At 36.3% G+C, this 12811-nt stretch overlaps 1 protein-coding gene across 4 annotated transcripts in view; it reads right to left on the reverse strand.

Moving 5' to 3' along the window:
* Robo1 (roundabout guidance receptor 1) overlaps positions 1-12811 on the reverse strand; it is a 1017834-nt gene that overhangs the window by 911908 nt on the left and 93115 nt on the right. The window lies entirely within an intron of this gene.

The following is a 12811-nucleotide window of genomic DNA, read 5'->3' on the forward strand; positions in this document are numbered from 1 at the left end:
TCATGATTTCCCTAGTAATGAGTCATTATGTACCTAAGGCTCAGGCAACATTGTGGAAATGGTTTGGAAAAGTAAAAGCTACAGAATAAGGGATTTTGCTGTAAGAATTTGTCTCACCATAATATTAGAGGCAACACCCATTAAGTCTCACCAATACAACTACCTGCTGAATGAGAATGACATCAATAAACATGCAGAAACGCCCCAAAGACTTTAACATTACACACAGGGCAATTGAAGGCAACTGAAGAAATCTGGGAATGAAAGAAGTGGTCTTCCCCAGGATAAAAAAGCTCATCAATTGTAGTAACAAATCTGCAGTCCTAAAAACATACTTACAGGTAGCATTTTACAAACTGATCAAATTATATTTAGTAATACGTTATATAAATATGGTGCATGTATGTGTCTAATAATAACTGTCCTTTTTAAAGGAGGCAATATAGTTGAAAGGGAACAGGGAATTATAGTTGGAAGGGTTTTAAGGAAGAAGTGGAAAGGAAGAAATTTTATAACTAAATTATAATCTTGAAAGTAAAAAATAATTCAGTTTCTTTAGAAACATTTTTATTGTAATCGAAAAATATAAACTCAAAATAATATAGTTTGTCTTGAATCAAGTCATTAAAATGTATCATCACAGATTAGTTTAGGATTAAAAACGTGTTGAAAGAAAGTAAAAATGTTATTTAATTTCCTGTGTATTGTATTAGCTGTTGGATCATGATTCAAAAGTGTTCTTTCATTATTTTAATACTTGAAATGCAACTATAATTTAATAGTATCATCCCTTCTTATTAGAGAATAGGAACAACAATATGCAATCATCATGTTCCATCCCCTTTCCTTGACAGAGCCAAGGCCCTTAGTAGTTTCCTGCCTTTTAAGGATACTCCAATTTAAACACATGCTTTTAAAGATTTAAATTAAAAAGCCACATGTGAGGGAAAAGTGCAGTGCTTGACTTTGTCTGTCAGAGTTGTATCATGCAGAATATTTGCAAATTCATCCATTTACAAGTTGATTGCATTTTAGTTTACAGATGAATAATATTTCATTGTATATATGAACCCCTTTTTTATTATGCATTCCTGTAGTATTAAAGAGGAATAATGGAGGAGTAACAGTTAAATTGGGTGAGGAACAGGAAGCCAGAATAAATTAGGGAGTCTGGGGATGGATGAGAAAAAACAGTAAAGACTTTTGAAAAAATCATTTGTAGACTGGTACTGCAGGAGCTTCCTAGAATATATGCACCAGCATGTATAAAAGGGTTTTAAATGGACTTACCCTAAAATGAATAAACAATGTCTCACCCAGATATGAGAGGTTATCAAATAAAATGCCAAGTACCAGGTATGGCTACCTTTCTTCATGTTGTTGATTGATGTAATTTTGTAGATGCTGCAAACCTTTAGGGTTATTGATATAATACCTCTTAACAATCCAGACTTAAATAGTTAGACACTGTTGCTGAAGACAACACATACCTCAGTCATAGGAAATGGAGATATCAAGCTCTTAATAGCATGAAATCTTCATCCCCACTGCAAAATTTTTAGAGTTCTTTGAAGTCTCTATGTGCACTACCTGAGTACTAAAGGTCATATCAGCCTTACCCAGCTGTGAACCCTGTGAGTCCAATTGTACAGGATGTAATATAGATGTCCATTTATAGCTGATCCACCTACATATGAGTGTCAAAATGGTAATTAAATGGGCATTATTACCTTATCCATTTAACGGATTAGCAACTTGTATTGAACAACCTATGACCTAGCAAAAATTATATTTTTTTGTCATTGTTGTTCTAGTTAATGTTATCAGGCAGTGCTTCATCGAGTGCTGCAAGGTTTAGTTCCAATGAGAAAGCAGCTGGTTACCTTCACAAACCTCAGGAAATATCACAGAAGCACTATACAATCGATAAGAGCCAAAGGGATCTGTTATCTGCAGTGAAACAGTATTTTACAGGCATGAAAAAGCAGTTTTACAGCATAACCTCGCAGTGTCTAGGACTGCCTGCAGATGACTTGCACAAGATCAAGCCAGCCAAAGTAGAATGGATATGGGAGAACTTTACAGAGCCCCTACTTAAAGAGCTCCTAAAGCTCCTGATAGCTGCTGAGGGAGATTCCATTTTTCTCATCGTTGGACATTGACAGGTTGTCCATGTGTCTATATGCACACATATGGCACTGAATGCACTTAAGATGTATCCATGGAGAGAAAAAGAGAAAGGGAGAAAGCAGAGCACATACATGAGGTTTAGATGGAAAGGTGGTGATGGTGTTGGGGAGAAAATTTAAGGAAGGGAATGGGGTAGATTTGATCTACACATTATATTCGCAGATGAATATTAAATAAAATGTTTAAAAATATATAGTTTTAGCTGATTTCTAAGAGGAAGTTAAGTGTTAATGCTTTGTAGCATTTAGTATATACCAAGAATCCTGTGAAATACTCGAGTGTATCAAATCTTGTAACATACTATATTAACAAATGAGACTGTTGGAGAGAATAATCCAAAGTGCAGGATGTCCTGTATCAATGATTTCAATTTACTAAATATTTTATATTCAGATGCTTGAGTATATGGTTATTAAGTTCCTTTTGTCTTTCTTTTTATGGAACTGAAGTTGAACCCAGGACCATATATATGTGTTTGACATTTAGTCCTATGACTGAGCTACAATGTCAGTTCTGTGTGTGTATTTAACGTAATAGGCTACCTTTCCACATCACTCCCATTCCACTTGCCTGTGTTGTACAACCCTATTTTTAGGAGAATATTGTAACTTGGTATCTATAAAACACCCTAGAACTATATGCATGATGTATATATGACCAGTCCAAATTATGTTGAAGATTTCAAATTTTGCTGCAGCATGCAATCAGCAATCTGTCTAGACTCTGATTCAATTTCCTCAAGCAAATATGCTTTTGAAACTTGAAGTGTGGTTCTTAAATTTTACGTTTTTACCTTTATTCTAATTTATGTGTACAAGCGTTTTGCCTGCATGTATGTCTGTGCATATGTGTGCAGTGCCTATGGAGGCCTGAAAAAAAGATGCCAGATTCCAAGAAATGGAGTTACATATGGTCATAAGCCACTATGCATGTGCTAGGTATCAATCCCAGGACTTCTAAGAGCTGCTGCTTCTCTTAACTGCTGAGCCACTTCTCAAGACCCTAAATATGATTTCCGCTGCTAGCTTGTGGGCATTGCTTTCTTTCCCAATATTTTTCAGTGTGGATATAACTATGATGGGTAAAACTGGTGACTTAGTTAAGTGTGTGCAGAAATTCAAGAACTAGATATTAAGTTAGAATGGAGAATGAAGTGTGAAAGAACATGGCAGACCAAGAAGATGAGAATCTACTTTGGGAACTTCACTACTGTATTTACTGATTTAGTTATATGACTGTTCTGAGCAGTTTCCCAAGGGTAGAGTGGGCTGCAAACATAAATCCTCTTCGGTTTGCCACTATTTTCTGTTTGGGCTAACTAATACCACTTCTTTCCTTTGCTTTTGCTGTCCCTCTTCTCCATGATTTGCTGATGCAGAGATTCCATAAAATAGAGAATGTATTACAACCCAAATAGAGTACAATTAAGTATGGAAAAGAATTGAGAAACTGGAGAGATGGTGCAGTGGTTAAGAGCACTGACAACTCTTCCAGAGGACCTGGTTCCAACTCCCAGAATCAATATCATTGCTCCCAACTGCTTGTCACTCCAGTTCCAGAAAATCTGACACCCTCACACAGACATACAGACAGTCAAAATATGAATGCATACAAAAATTTAAATAAGATAATTCATTTTTAAAGAGAAAAAAGCTGAAAACTTCAATATAGAACAATTTAATTTCTTTTTAAATTCAGAGTTCTTAGTTGAAGCCGGGCGATGGTGGCGCACGCCTTTAATCCCAGCACTCGGGAGGCAGAGGCAGGCGGATCTCTGTGAGTTCGAGACCAGCCTGGTCTACAGAGCTAGTTCCAGGACAGGCTCCAAAGCCACAGAGAAACCCTGTCTCGAAAAACCAAAAAAAAAAAAAAAAAAAAAAACAAAAAACAGAGTTCTTAGTTGAAACTTGGAAATGATATTCAGCTTCTTTAATCTTTCTTACATTGTCTAGTGCATGTGATGAGTGCCTGAGTTAACAAGCAAAAGTTCCACTCTTTAATTTATTTATGAGATTATGACTACTGAAAGGAGCGGCCCTAAAAGGGTGTGTGTATGTGTGTGCGTGCGTGTGTGTGTGAAAATCCCTGAATTTCTCTCTATAGAGTCCAGGAAAAGAAAACTAACTCATCTTGATAGGTCACTACAAAAGACACTCATTAGAATTCCTCTCAAATTTTCCAAATCAATTGACTTTCTACAATTTTCTCCTCCCTGTACTTAGAACATAATGTTGGAAGCAGACACAATGCTCATCACAGAAACCTGTCACATACGCTTTTTCCCCCCTGAAGCTTGCTTTCTTTGGCAACTTCCCCTTTTAGTCTCCCTCTATTGTGACTGAAGTCTTCTTGGTTGAAGACACTGACAGAACAAGGCTCTTCTCGCATAGGCCTTTTATTTCCAGCCTATAAAAGCCTATCGTGAAAACGATTGAGAACTCACTGGATAATGCAGGCAGAAACAAATAGTCTGCTTCTGACTAGAGAATTGCGTGTCGTATCTTTAGATTCGAAGGAGAAGCTGAGCTGACATCAGGGATGCTGTTGGAGTAACTTTTGTGCAACTAAGTTTTGCAGCAATGACTGGAACAGGTTAGCTAAATAACAAAAACCTAGGCTATGAAATGGAATATTTATGCTAGGCATACTCACATGTTCTTCATAAATAACATTTTTTTTGCATATGGTGAGTTCTGAGAGCTTTGTAAAGAGGGCTGGAATGGCTCATTGTACGCATAAAAAGCAACCTGTTGTGGGCCATCACTATAAGGCTTCTAAAATTAAAATTAGATAGAATAAAAATGAAATCACACTAATATCCAACAGTCACATGTAACTAGAGGCTATGGTCTTTATACAGTGCAAAGAACTTACGCATCATTTTAAGGTACTATTGTACAGTCCCATCAAAGGCAAATAGTTTATATGGCATGGACAAATTTTGAAATTCTGTGATATAGTTTTGTAAATACATACTCTTCATCAATACATAATCAGAGATCTCAAGGAGGACCATGATTTCAATAACAGCTTGTTAGCTTAAAAAAATCTTTTAAAAACATTATAGCGAGGAATCAATGCATGAAATTGTAGTGTTCACATTCTATTGCTATGTTTCCCAGTATTCCCAAATGAAACGCAGCATCATTCCATAGATACAGAAAAATAGACCCCAAATTATAACTTCCCATCCTGAATCTCCATGATGAGTACATTTTTTAATGTGAAAATTTTATTTAATTCTTCTTTGCACTAGCAATAAAGAAATGCAAAAGAATTTTCTAGTTTGAATGTGGAATGCTATAAATAGTTTGAAAATGCTTTGTTTAAAATAAAGTCCTAATAAGAGACAATGCATTGGGGTGTTTTCTTATTTACAGTCCTAGAGTTAATGTACAACTTCACTTCATTGACACCTTTAGCCATAGCTCTTTGCTTTGTTTTACATCAGATCTACATAACAACCAGACTGTGATTTCTTGATGGTTTAATATACATGCAAACCTAATTATTGTAATACAACATTGGAAAGGTTTCATCTTTTCAATAGTGGCAAGGCTGCCTTTGAGTGATACTATGGATTCTAAACAAAAGCAATGTTACATTATTTCTCAACAAGAAGCACTAAAAACCTAGGTCTCTCTTAATTCCATAAAGAAGAAAGGACTCTTCTAGCTCGGTCTTTTTTGTTGCTGTAGTTTTGATTTAAGTATTATATATATATATATATATATATATATATATATATATATATATATTACTAAATAGGAGAAGGAAAATGTTGTGTTTTTATTAAATCATTTTATTGTGACCACAAATATGGAAAGAAGGAATGAGTCGGCAATAGAATAGAAACTACTGCAAAGCCAGAGACCCTTTTCTATTTTCATCTTAGATTTCAGAACTTTCAACTTACTCACATGCAGTCACTGATGTGAAACTTAATCTGGAATCTGTACCAAGTTTGCAACAGAGCATTAGTGATGCTTACCAGCTCTTGAAAGGAAAATGCCCACACTTAGTTCTCCCAGTACAATCAGCATAGGCAAGCATCACCTGCTGGTTGCATTTACACAGGCAGGAAAATACAGTCTGATTTTTCTCAAAAGCCATTCTAATTTATTTAGTGTGAATCTCAGCTTCTAGCTTGCCATACATATCATTTTAAATTACTTCACAGTCTTATTTTTCAAGAATTCACTTGGCAAGGAGACCAATTTCTGTATAATGAGATAAGTCTTATTTTTTTTTTTTGAAGCAAGAGCTCAGAATCAAAATTTGTAAAATAAAAACCGTTTTCAGCTTCAGAGATGGATAAATGTTGATGAGACATTGTTTTACTTTCATTGAAATGAAGGAAAAACAGTCAGAACTGGGAAAGGAATGTATGTGTTGGGTATTTTCCAATATTTGTCCCAAGCAACTCCCATAAAACCATTATTTGCACCACAGAAATAACGATATGCCTAAATTTTAACAAGATAGGTTTCAAACTTTTATATTGCCCCAAACATATAGCAACAACTGTTATATTTATCCATTGAATCAAAAAATTAGAAATATTAATAGAAAATGCAAAAAGATGAAGTATATGAATAGAAACTTAATATAAATGTTTACTGGCACCAAGTCAGGGCTTGTCAAAACACATTTATTGTCTTTAATTTTACCTGTAATGAAAAACTGCTTCAAAGTTTGCTAGTATTCTTATATATAATTATTTCTAATTACTGTTTTTTTCTTGTTTGGTTTTTATTGTTTTGTTTTTGCAATGACATTGAGCATACAATAAATGATTTTCACCTTATATGTTCCAGTTTGAAGAAATCACAGCTAAATTAAAAGATTTATTCTTAGAATACTCTTAAATTTCAAATGAGGATGCAATTTCTGAATTAACCTACATATGCTCATTCCTGATATTCTTTTCACAAAGCACAGAAAATTATTCTTTTTATAAGTGATGTGAGATTTTCCTCTGTATGCTGTAATTACCATTGGTTAATAAAGGACTGCTTTGGACCTATAGCAGAGTAGAACGCAGTTAGGAGGGGGAAATTAACTGAATGTTGGGAGAAAGAATGGTGGAGTAAGAAAAAGCCTTGGAGCCTCGGCCAGAGACAGACATACTGAAACTTTGTTGGTAGGCCACTACCTCGTGGTGATGCACAAATTGATGGAGATGGGTTAAATTAAGATGTAAGAGTTAGCCAATAAGAAACTAGAGCTAATAGGCCAAGCAGTGTTTTAATTAATACAGTTTATGTTTGATTATTTCAGTTCTGGGATAAACAAGTAGCTTCTTTCAGCAATAAGAACTTTATTATCATATCTCTGTTTTAGAATTGAGGACTACTAATTATAAATTATTATGTAAATAATAACATGAAAGAAATGTTAGGTTTCTTCTCAGAAGAGCCTACATCAGCGATTTCGATGGTAACTAAATATTGTTCAGGAAGATCCTCGAAAGCATTTTCCTTTGCAATTACATTTCCCTCCATAAGAAACATTTTATTTTTGCCACTGGCTAAAGGTTAGAGAAAAGCAACTTAATAATTTGATAGCATATGAAAATCACTTCATTTATTTAAGATAAGTAAGCCTACTCTATTAGGTTTTATCATTTTACTCTTGTTTATATATTTATCCAAAAAACAAAGTTAAATTTTTTGTCTGAAAAATATATGCTGTCATTTTATCATGGCTGAGCCATTACTATTTATATCGTCTGATGGAGGAAGGTCATTGGTTAAAAAATAAAGAAACTGCTTGGCTGGCCCTCATAGGTAAAACATAGGTGGGAGGAGTAAACAGAACAGAATGCTGGGAGGAAGAGGAAGTGATCTCAGACTCGACAGCTCTGCTCTCTGGAGCAGAGACGCCATGCTCCTCTCTCCTGGGCAGATGCATAGCTCTGCTCTCTGAGGCACACTGGATGAAGCTCCGACCCAGGATGGACGTAGGCTAGAATCTCCCTGGTAAGCCACCTCGTGGGCTACACAGATTATAGAAAATGGGCTAGTCCAGGTGCGAGAGTTAGCCAAGAAGAGGCTAGATATAATGGGCCAAGCAGTGTTTAAAAGAATACAATTTGTGTGTTGTTATTTTGGGGCATAAGCTAGCAGGCGGCCGGGGTGCTGGGGACACAGCCCCACTGCTCCTATTACAACAATCTATGAGAGCATTTGTATGCTTTTGCCATACTTCCTTCTTTACAAGATTATCATCCACGTTTGAAGAGCATTAAATGGTTTGATTATTTGATATTTGAGAATAGTAGCCTTGAGAAAAATAACTGCTTCTCCCATGGGCGGGGGCACACAAATGCCCTCCTCCAGCATGTCTGTGGGCTGGAAAATCATGTGCCACTAAGACGAACAAATATATGATGGAGATTTGAAAAATGGAAAGTATGTTATGGATAGATGGGAGAGAAAGGAATGGAACAGATCATTTGCTGGACTGCCACCAAAGGCTATATCTGGGTCAGTGATTCTATAGCAGTGGGGTCCTGTGTTAATGTCCATGGCCCTTGTTACCACCCAAAACAAAGTGGATTCCACACTGTGGGTTACTGACTGAAGAAATAATGATGTCCCAGCTCTGTGCTTCTGTTCCCCATCCCTCATAGGTTCCTAGCTGGGTGTATGTGGGTAAGCCACCTGAGGGTGTGAGTGTGGCAGAGCTAGCCCCACCGTTCACCTTGGCATCTTTGGTGAACTGTTCCTGAGTGCATGAGAGTGGGAGACTGTTGGCGAGTGTTCAGGAGAGTGGTTAGACTGACCAACTCAGCTACCACTTAGGTCCAGATCCAGAGTTCTGAGTTGGCCTGCCCCAACATACATCCTATCCATGAACTGCTGGAGTAGGTTGTGACGTCCCACCTCGACCCGCAAGGATGACGCGCGACACTGGAGCTCTTCTCACTGCAGTTTATTCCAGGACATTATTCACTTTCTCTCTCACTCTTTCCCCTCTTTCCTTCCTCTCTCTCCTCGGGCAAACCTCTCCCAGCCCTTAAGTAGGCATGGGCTGCCAATCCCAGATTGCCAGGTGGGCACTGCCTATAGGTTCACTCATATGCAAGCAGCTGATAATCATTGCGTGATCAGGCCCCAGCCAATATTGGGAGCTGATTATCAGGTGTGGCTCCATGCTGCTCTCTACAGTAGGTGAAGGGGATTGTCCTGCAGATTTAAAGCTAATCGGTCTCCATTATATAGGGCAACAGCAGGTCTTCTGAGAGAAGACCAGGTGAGGACCCAGTATTGATAGCAAATATTTGCAAGGAAAGCTATCTGGGCAAAAGGGTCTGCTGTGTGACACACCATGATACACTGCAAACTTGAGGTGATGCACAGATTAATGGAGATGGGTTAGTTTAGGATTTAATAGCAAGCAGATATATGCTTAAGCTATTGGCCAAACAGTATTTCAATAATATTGTTTCTGTGTGATTATTTCACGGCTGAGCAGCTGGGAACAAACAAGTGGCCTACAACACTCTAGTTTTTTGACATTCAAAATAATTAAAAGAAAAAGATTGCAAGAATGTGAAATCATAGGGATAATTTTTATAAGAATCATGGATCATATATTTGATTACATTGAATTTTTGTTGAAAAATTATGATATAATATGACATGAAAATATTTAGAAGAGATAAACCAATAACCAGTGTGTATTTTATTGGTAACTTTAACATATTTATAATCAGACAGTTACCACAACTTGGATTCTCTAAATTAAATAAGTGGTCAATGTCAAATAATAAAATATAAAACTATATCAGGATTATGAACAAAATGATGCATTTGTGACAAGAGCTGGTTGGCGGTATATCCAACATTAAGAAGCCAAGTTATTGACTATGCAACTGTCTGATATCATGCATGATAACATATGCTGGATTCAACAGATGTTGTGTATACTCAAGCTTACTGACAAATTATTTCCAAAAGCACTTAACACTTGGTCAATATTTATCTTCTTAGCACATTGCTCTAGTCTTACAAAACATAAATATGAATCTATGAAGATCCTTCTACAAATATCAAATAATAATTAACTAAGAATTCTATTAAATATTTGATCAACCTGACAACGATATAAAAATTTTCTAGAACCCCTCTAAAACTTAAATCATTAAATATTAATATGAATTAGCTAGCCCCAAGATAGCCCTAGAGGGCATAGTGATTTCAATAATTGAAAGTGATGAGTCTCTGGCAGAGGACAATTTGGGCCATTTTGAAATTTTCAGGTTGAAAGGAGTTTATTACTGTCTGTTGATGCTAAGTTTTTCAGCGTTCACAGACATAAGCAGCTAACTCTACCACTCAGCAAATATCCATGGTAAAGTGTCAATGGTGCTTTCATGGACATGACTGGCCATCTTTTGATGCTTCTTTTAGAGACTGAATAATTAAACTTCAATGGAGATACTTCGAAGTCCTTGATCAGACTTTTGAGTGGGATCCTTTGGAATTTTATGAAAAACTCTGTTTCATTAAAGGTGTGGACTTGAATGTGCTTGCAGAATCCTGCCTTCTTCCTTTCATGTTTTTCTGCCTGGGAAATAAATTATAGGTTTATTGTTTGTTTATGTCTATAACATTTTCCTGCTGTAATGCAACATGTCACTAGACAAAAAATTGTTCATTTAGCATGACAATGCAAATTGAACATAAAAAGAAACCTCCAGAAATATGAATCAAATTAATCTTAGTCTACACCTAAGTTCATTATCTTGTATTTAATTATTCTTGTGGTATATTATTTGTGTTTTAATAAATAAAGCTTGCCTGAAGATCAAAGGGCAAAACAACCACACTAGTCAACCATACAGGCCAGGCAGTGGTGGCACACACCTTTAATTCCAGGAATCAGGAGGCAGAGGCAGATGAATCTCTGTGAGTTCAAGGCTACTCTGGGCTACACAAGATTGATCCGAAAACAGATTCAGGTGATGGCGGTTCCCACTTTTATCCCAGTGTTTGGGAACCACATACCTTTCATCCCAGCATTAGGGAGATGGAGAGAGGAGTGATATGGCTGGGCAGAGAGTGGGATATAAAGGGAAAGGGACAGGAACTCAGTGGAGTGTGTGGAGACTGAGAGGATTTGTGGAGAACGATCTTGCTCTTTCAGTCTGAAGATGTGGTAGAGGTAGAAGATCTCTCTAGTGGTTGGTTGCTTTTCTTTTCTGATCTTCAGTTTGAATCTGCCTCTGGGTTTTTTTTTTTTTTTTAATCTGTGCAACAAATGATCGTGCTGGAAAGCTCACTAACACAGCTAATGTATTTGGCAGATCTGGATTTTAGGTATATTATTGGATGTTAAACAACTTCATTTTGGTAAGATGTTTAAGAAGTAATTAGATGTATATGCAAAGAGAATTACTAAATATATCTCTACCAGCTGGGCAGTGTGGTGCATGCCTTTAATGCCAGCACTCAGGAGGCAGAGGCAGGCAAATCTCTGTGAGTTCGAGGCCAGTCTGCTGGTCTACATGAGCTAGTTCCAGGATAGGCTCCAGAGCTACAGAGAAATCCTGTCTCAAAAGAGAAAAAACAAAGGAAAAGAAAGTATAAACTGATAACCCAAACTGCAAGAAATATATCTGCTTGAATATTTACAGAATCTAAATAATTTTTGAAATAATTATGTTTACTTCAATAGATGTTTTTACTTATACACTGGAATAGCTTGGAAAATATATTAAATACACATCAAAAATCCTGGTCTTTTAAATAATGCTATTGTCTAACTCTAAATATATAAACAAAAACTCTAAGATATACAGCAGGGTCTCTTTGTGTCAAATATATGACTAACATAAAATATATGCCTGCAATAAATACATGACTGGAATCACTGAAAACCTTTAAATAGAAAATCTTGTGAAAAAGGCATTGTGCAGTAAGAGAAGAATGAGAAAAATTTAATATATCATATAATATCATAAAATTTTTAATAAAATTCTCTATCTAATACAGATTTGGATAGCTCTCCAGGAAATGATACTGGGCAAATACAAAATCAGGAGAAAACACATGTGTCATGTTACTTCTTATAAAGGCATGCTAAATGCATACTCAATATCAAGAAACTTGAAAAGAGAATTAGTTATAGAACAGTACACAAATAATGATGAACAATTTCTTCTCAAAGTTTGAGAGACTCTCACATAGGTCTTCATAGGGGACCTTAACTGCATTCTTACAACAAATTGTATTAAAACTGTAAAAAATGTTTCAATCATGGGAGTATGGTAAATCATGACAGATCCAATTGTGAGTATGAATGTTCCTAGAGTTTTTCTGAAGATGTTATCAACTTAGAAGTTATTTAAAAGAAAGGATGCTGCTATTTAAGCAAGACTCCTGCAGTATTCATTAATTTTGGATCAGATGCATTTGTATAAATTTGAACATTCAACTTTAGCTTATAAAAATGAGGCAAGTTGAAAGCCACATTCTTCAAACTGAAGTCAACTGATTTATTTGCAGAACTCAGTGGTGCATCATATCACCAGCAACCCTTGAGCCCTCGCTCTGCAGTGTGAGCACCCAGGGAGCCAGGGCGTTGCACCGTTTCCCTTCACATTAGGTCTGGA

Source organism: Microtus oregoni, unplaced genomic scaffold (assembly GCF_018167655.1).
Source record: "Microtus oregoni isolate MIOR12 unplaced genomic scaffold, Mior012 000030F_ref0000283, whole genome shotgun sequence".
Lineage (NCBI taxonomy): Eukaryota > Metazoa > Chordata > Mammalia > Rodentia > Cricetidae > Microtus > Microtus oregoni.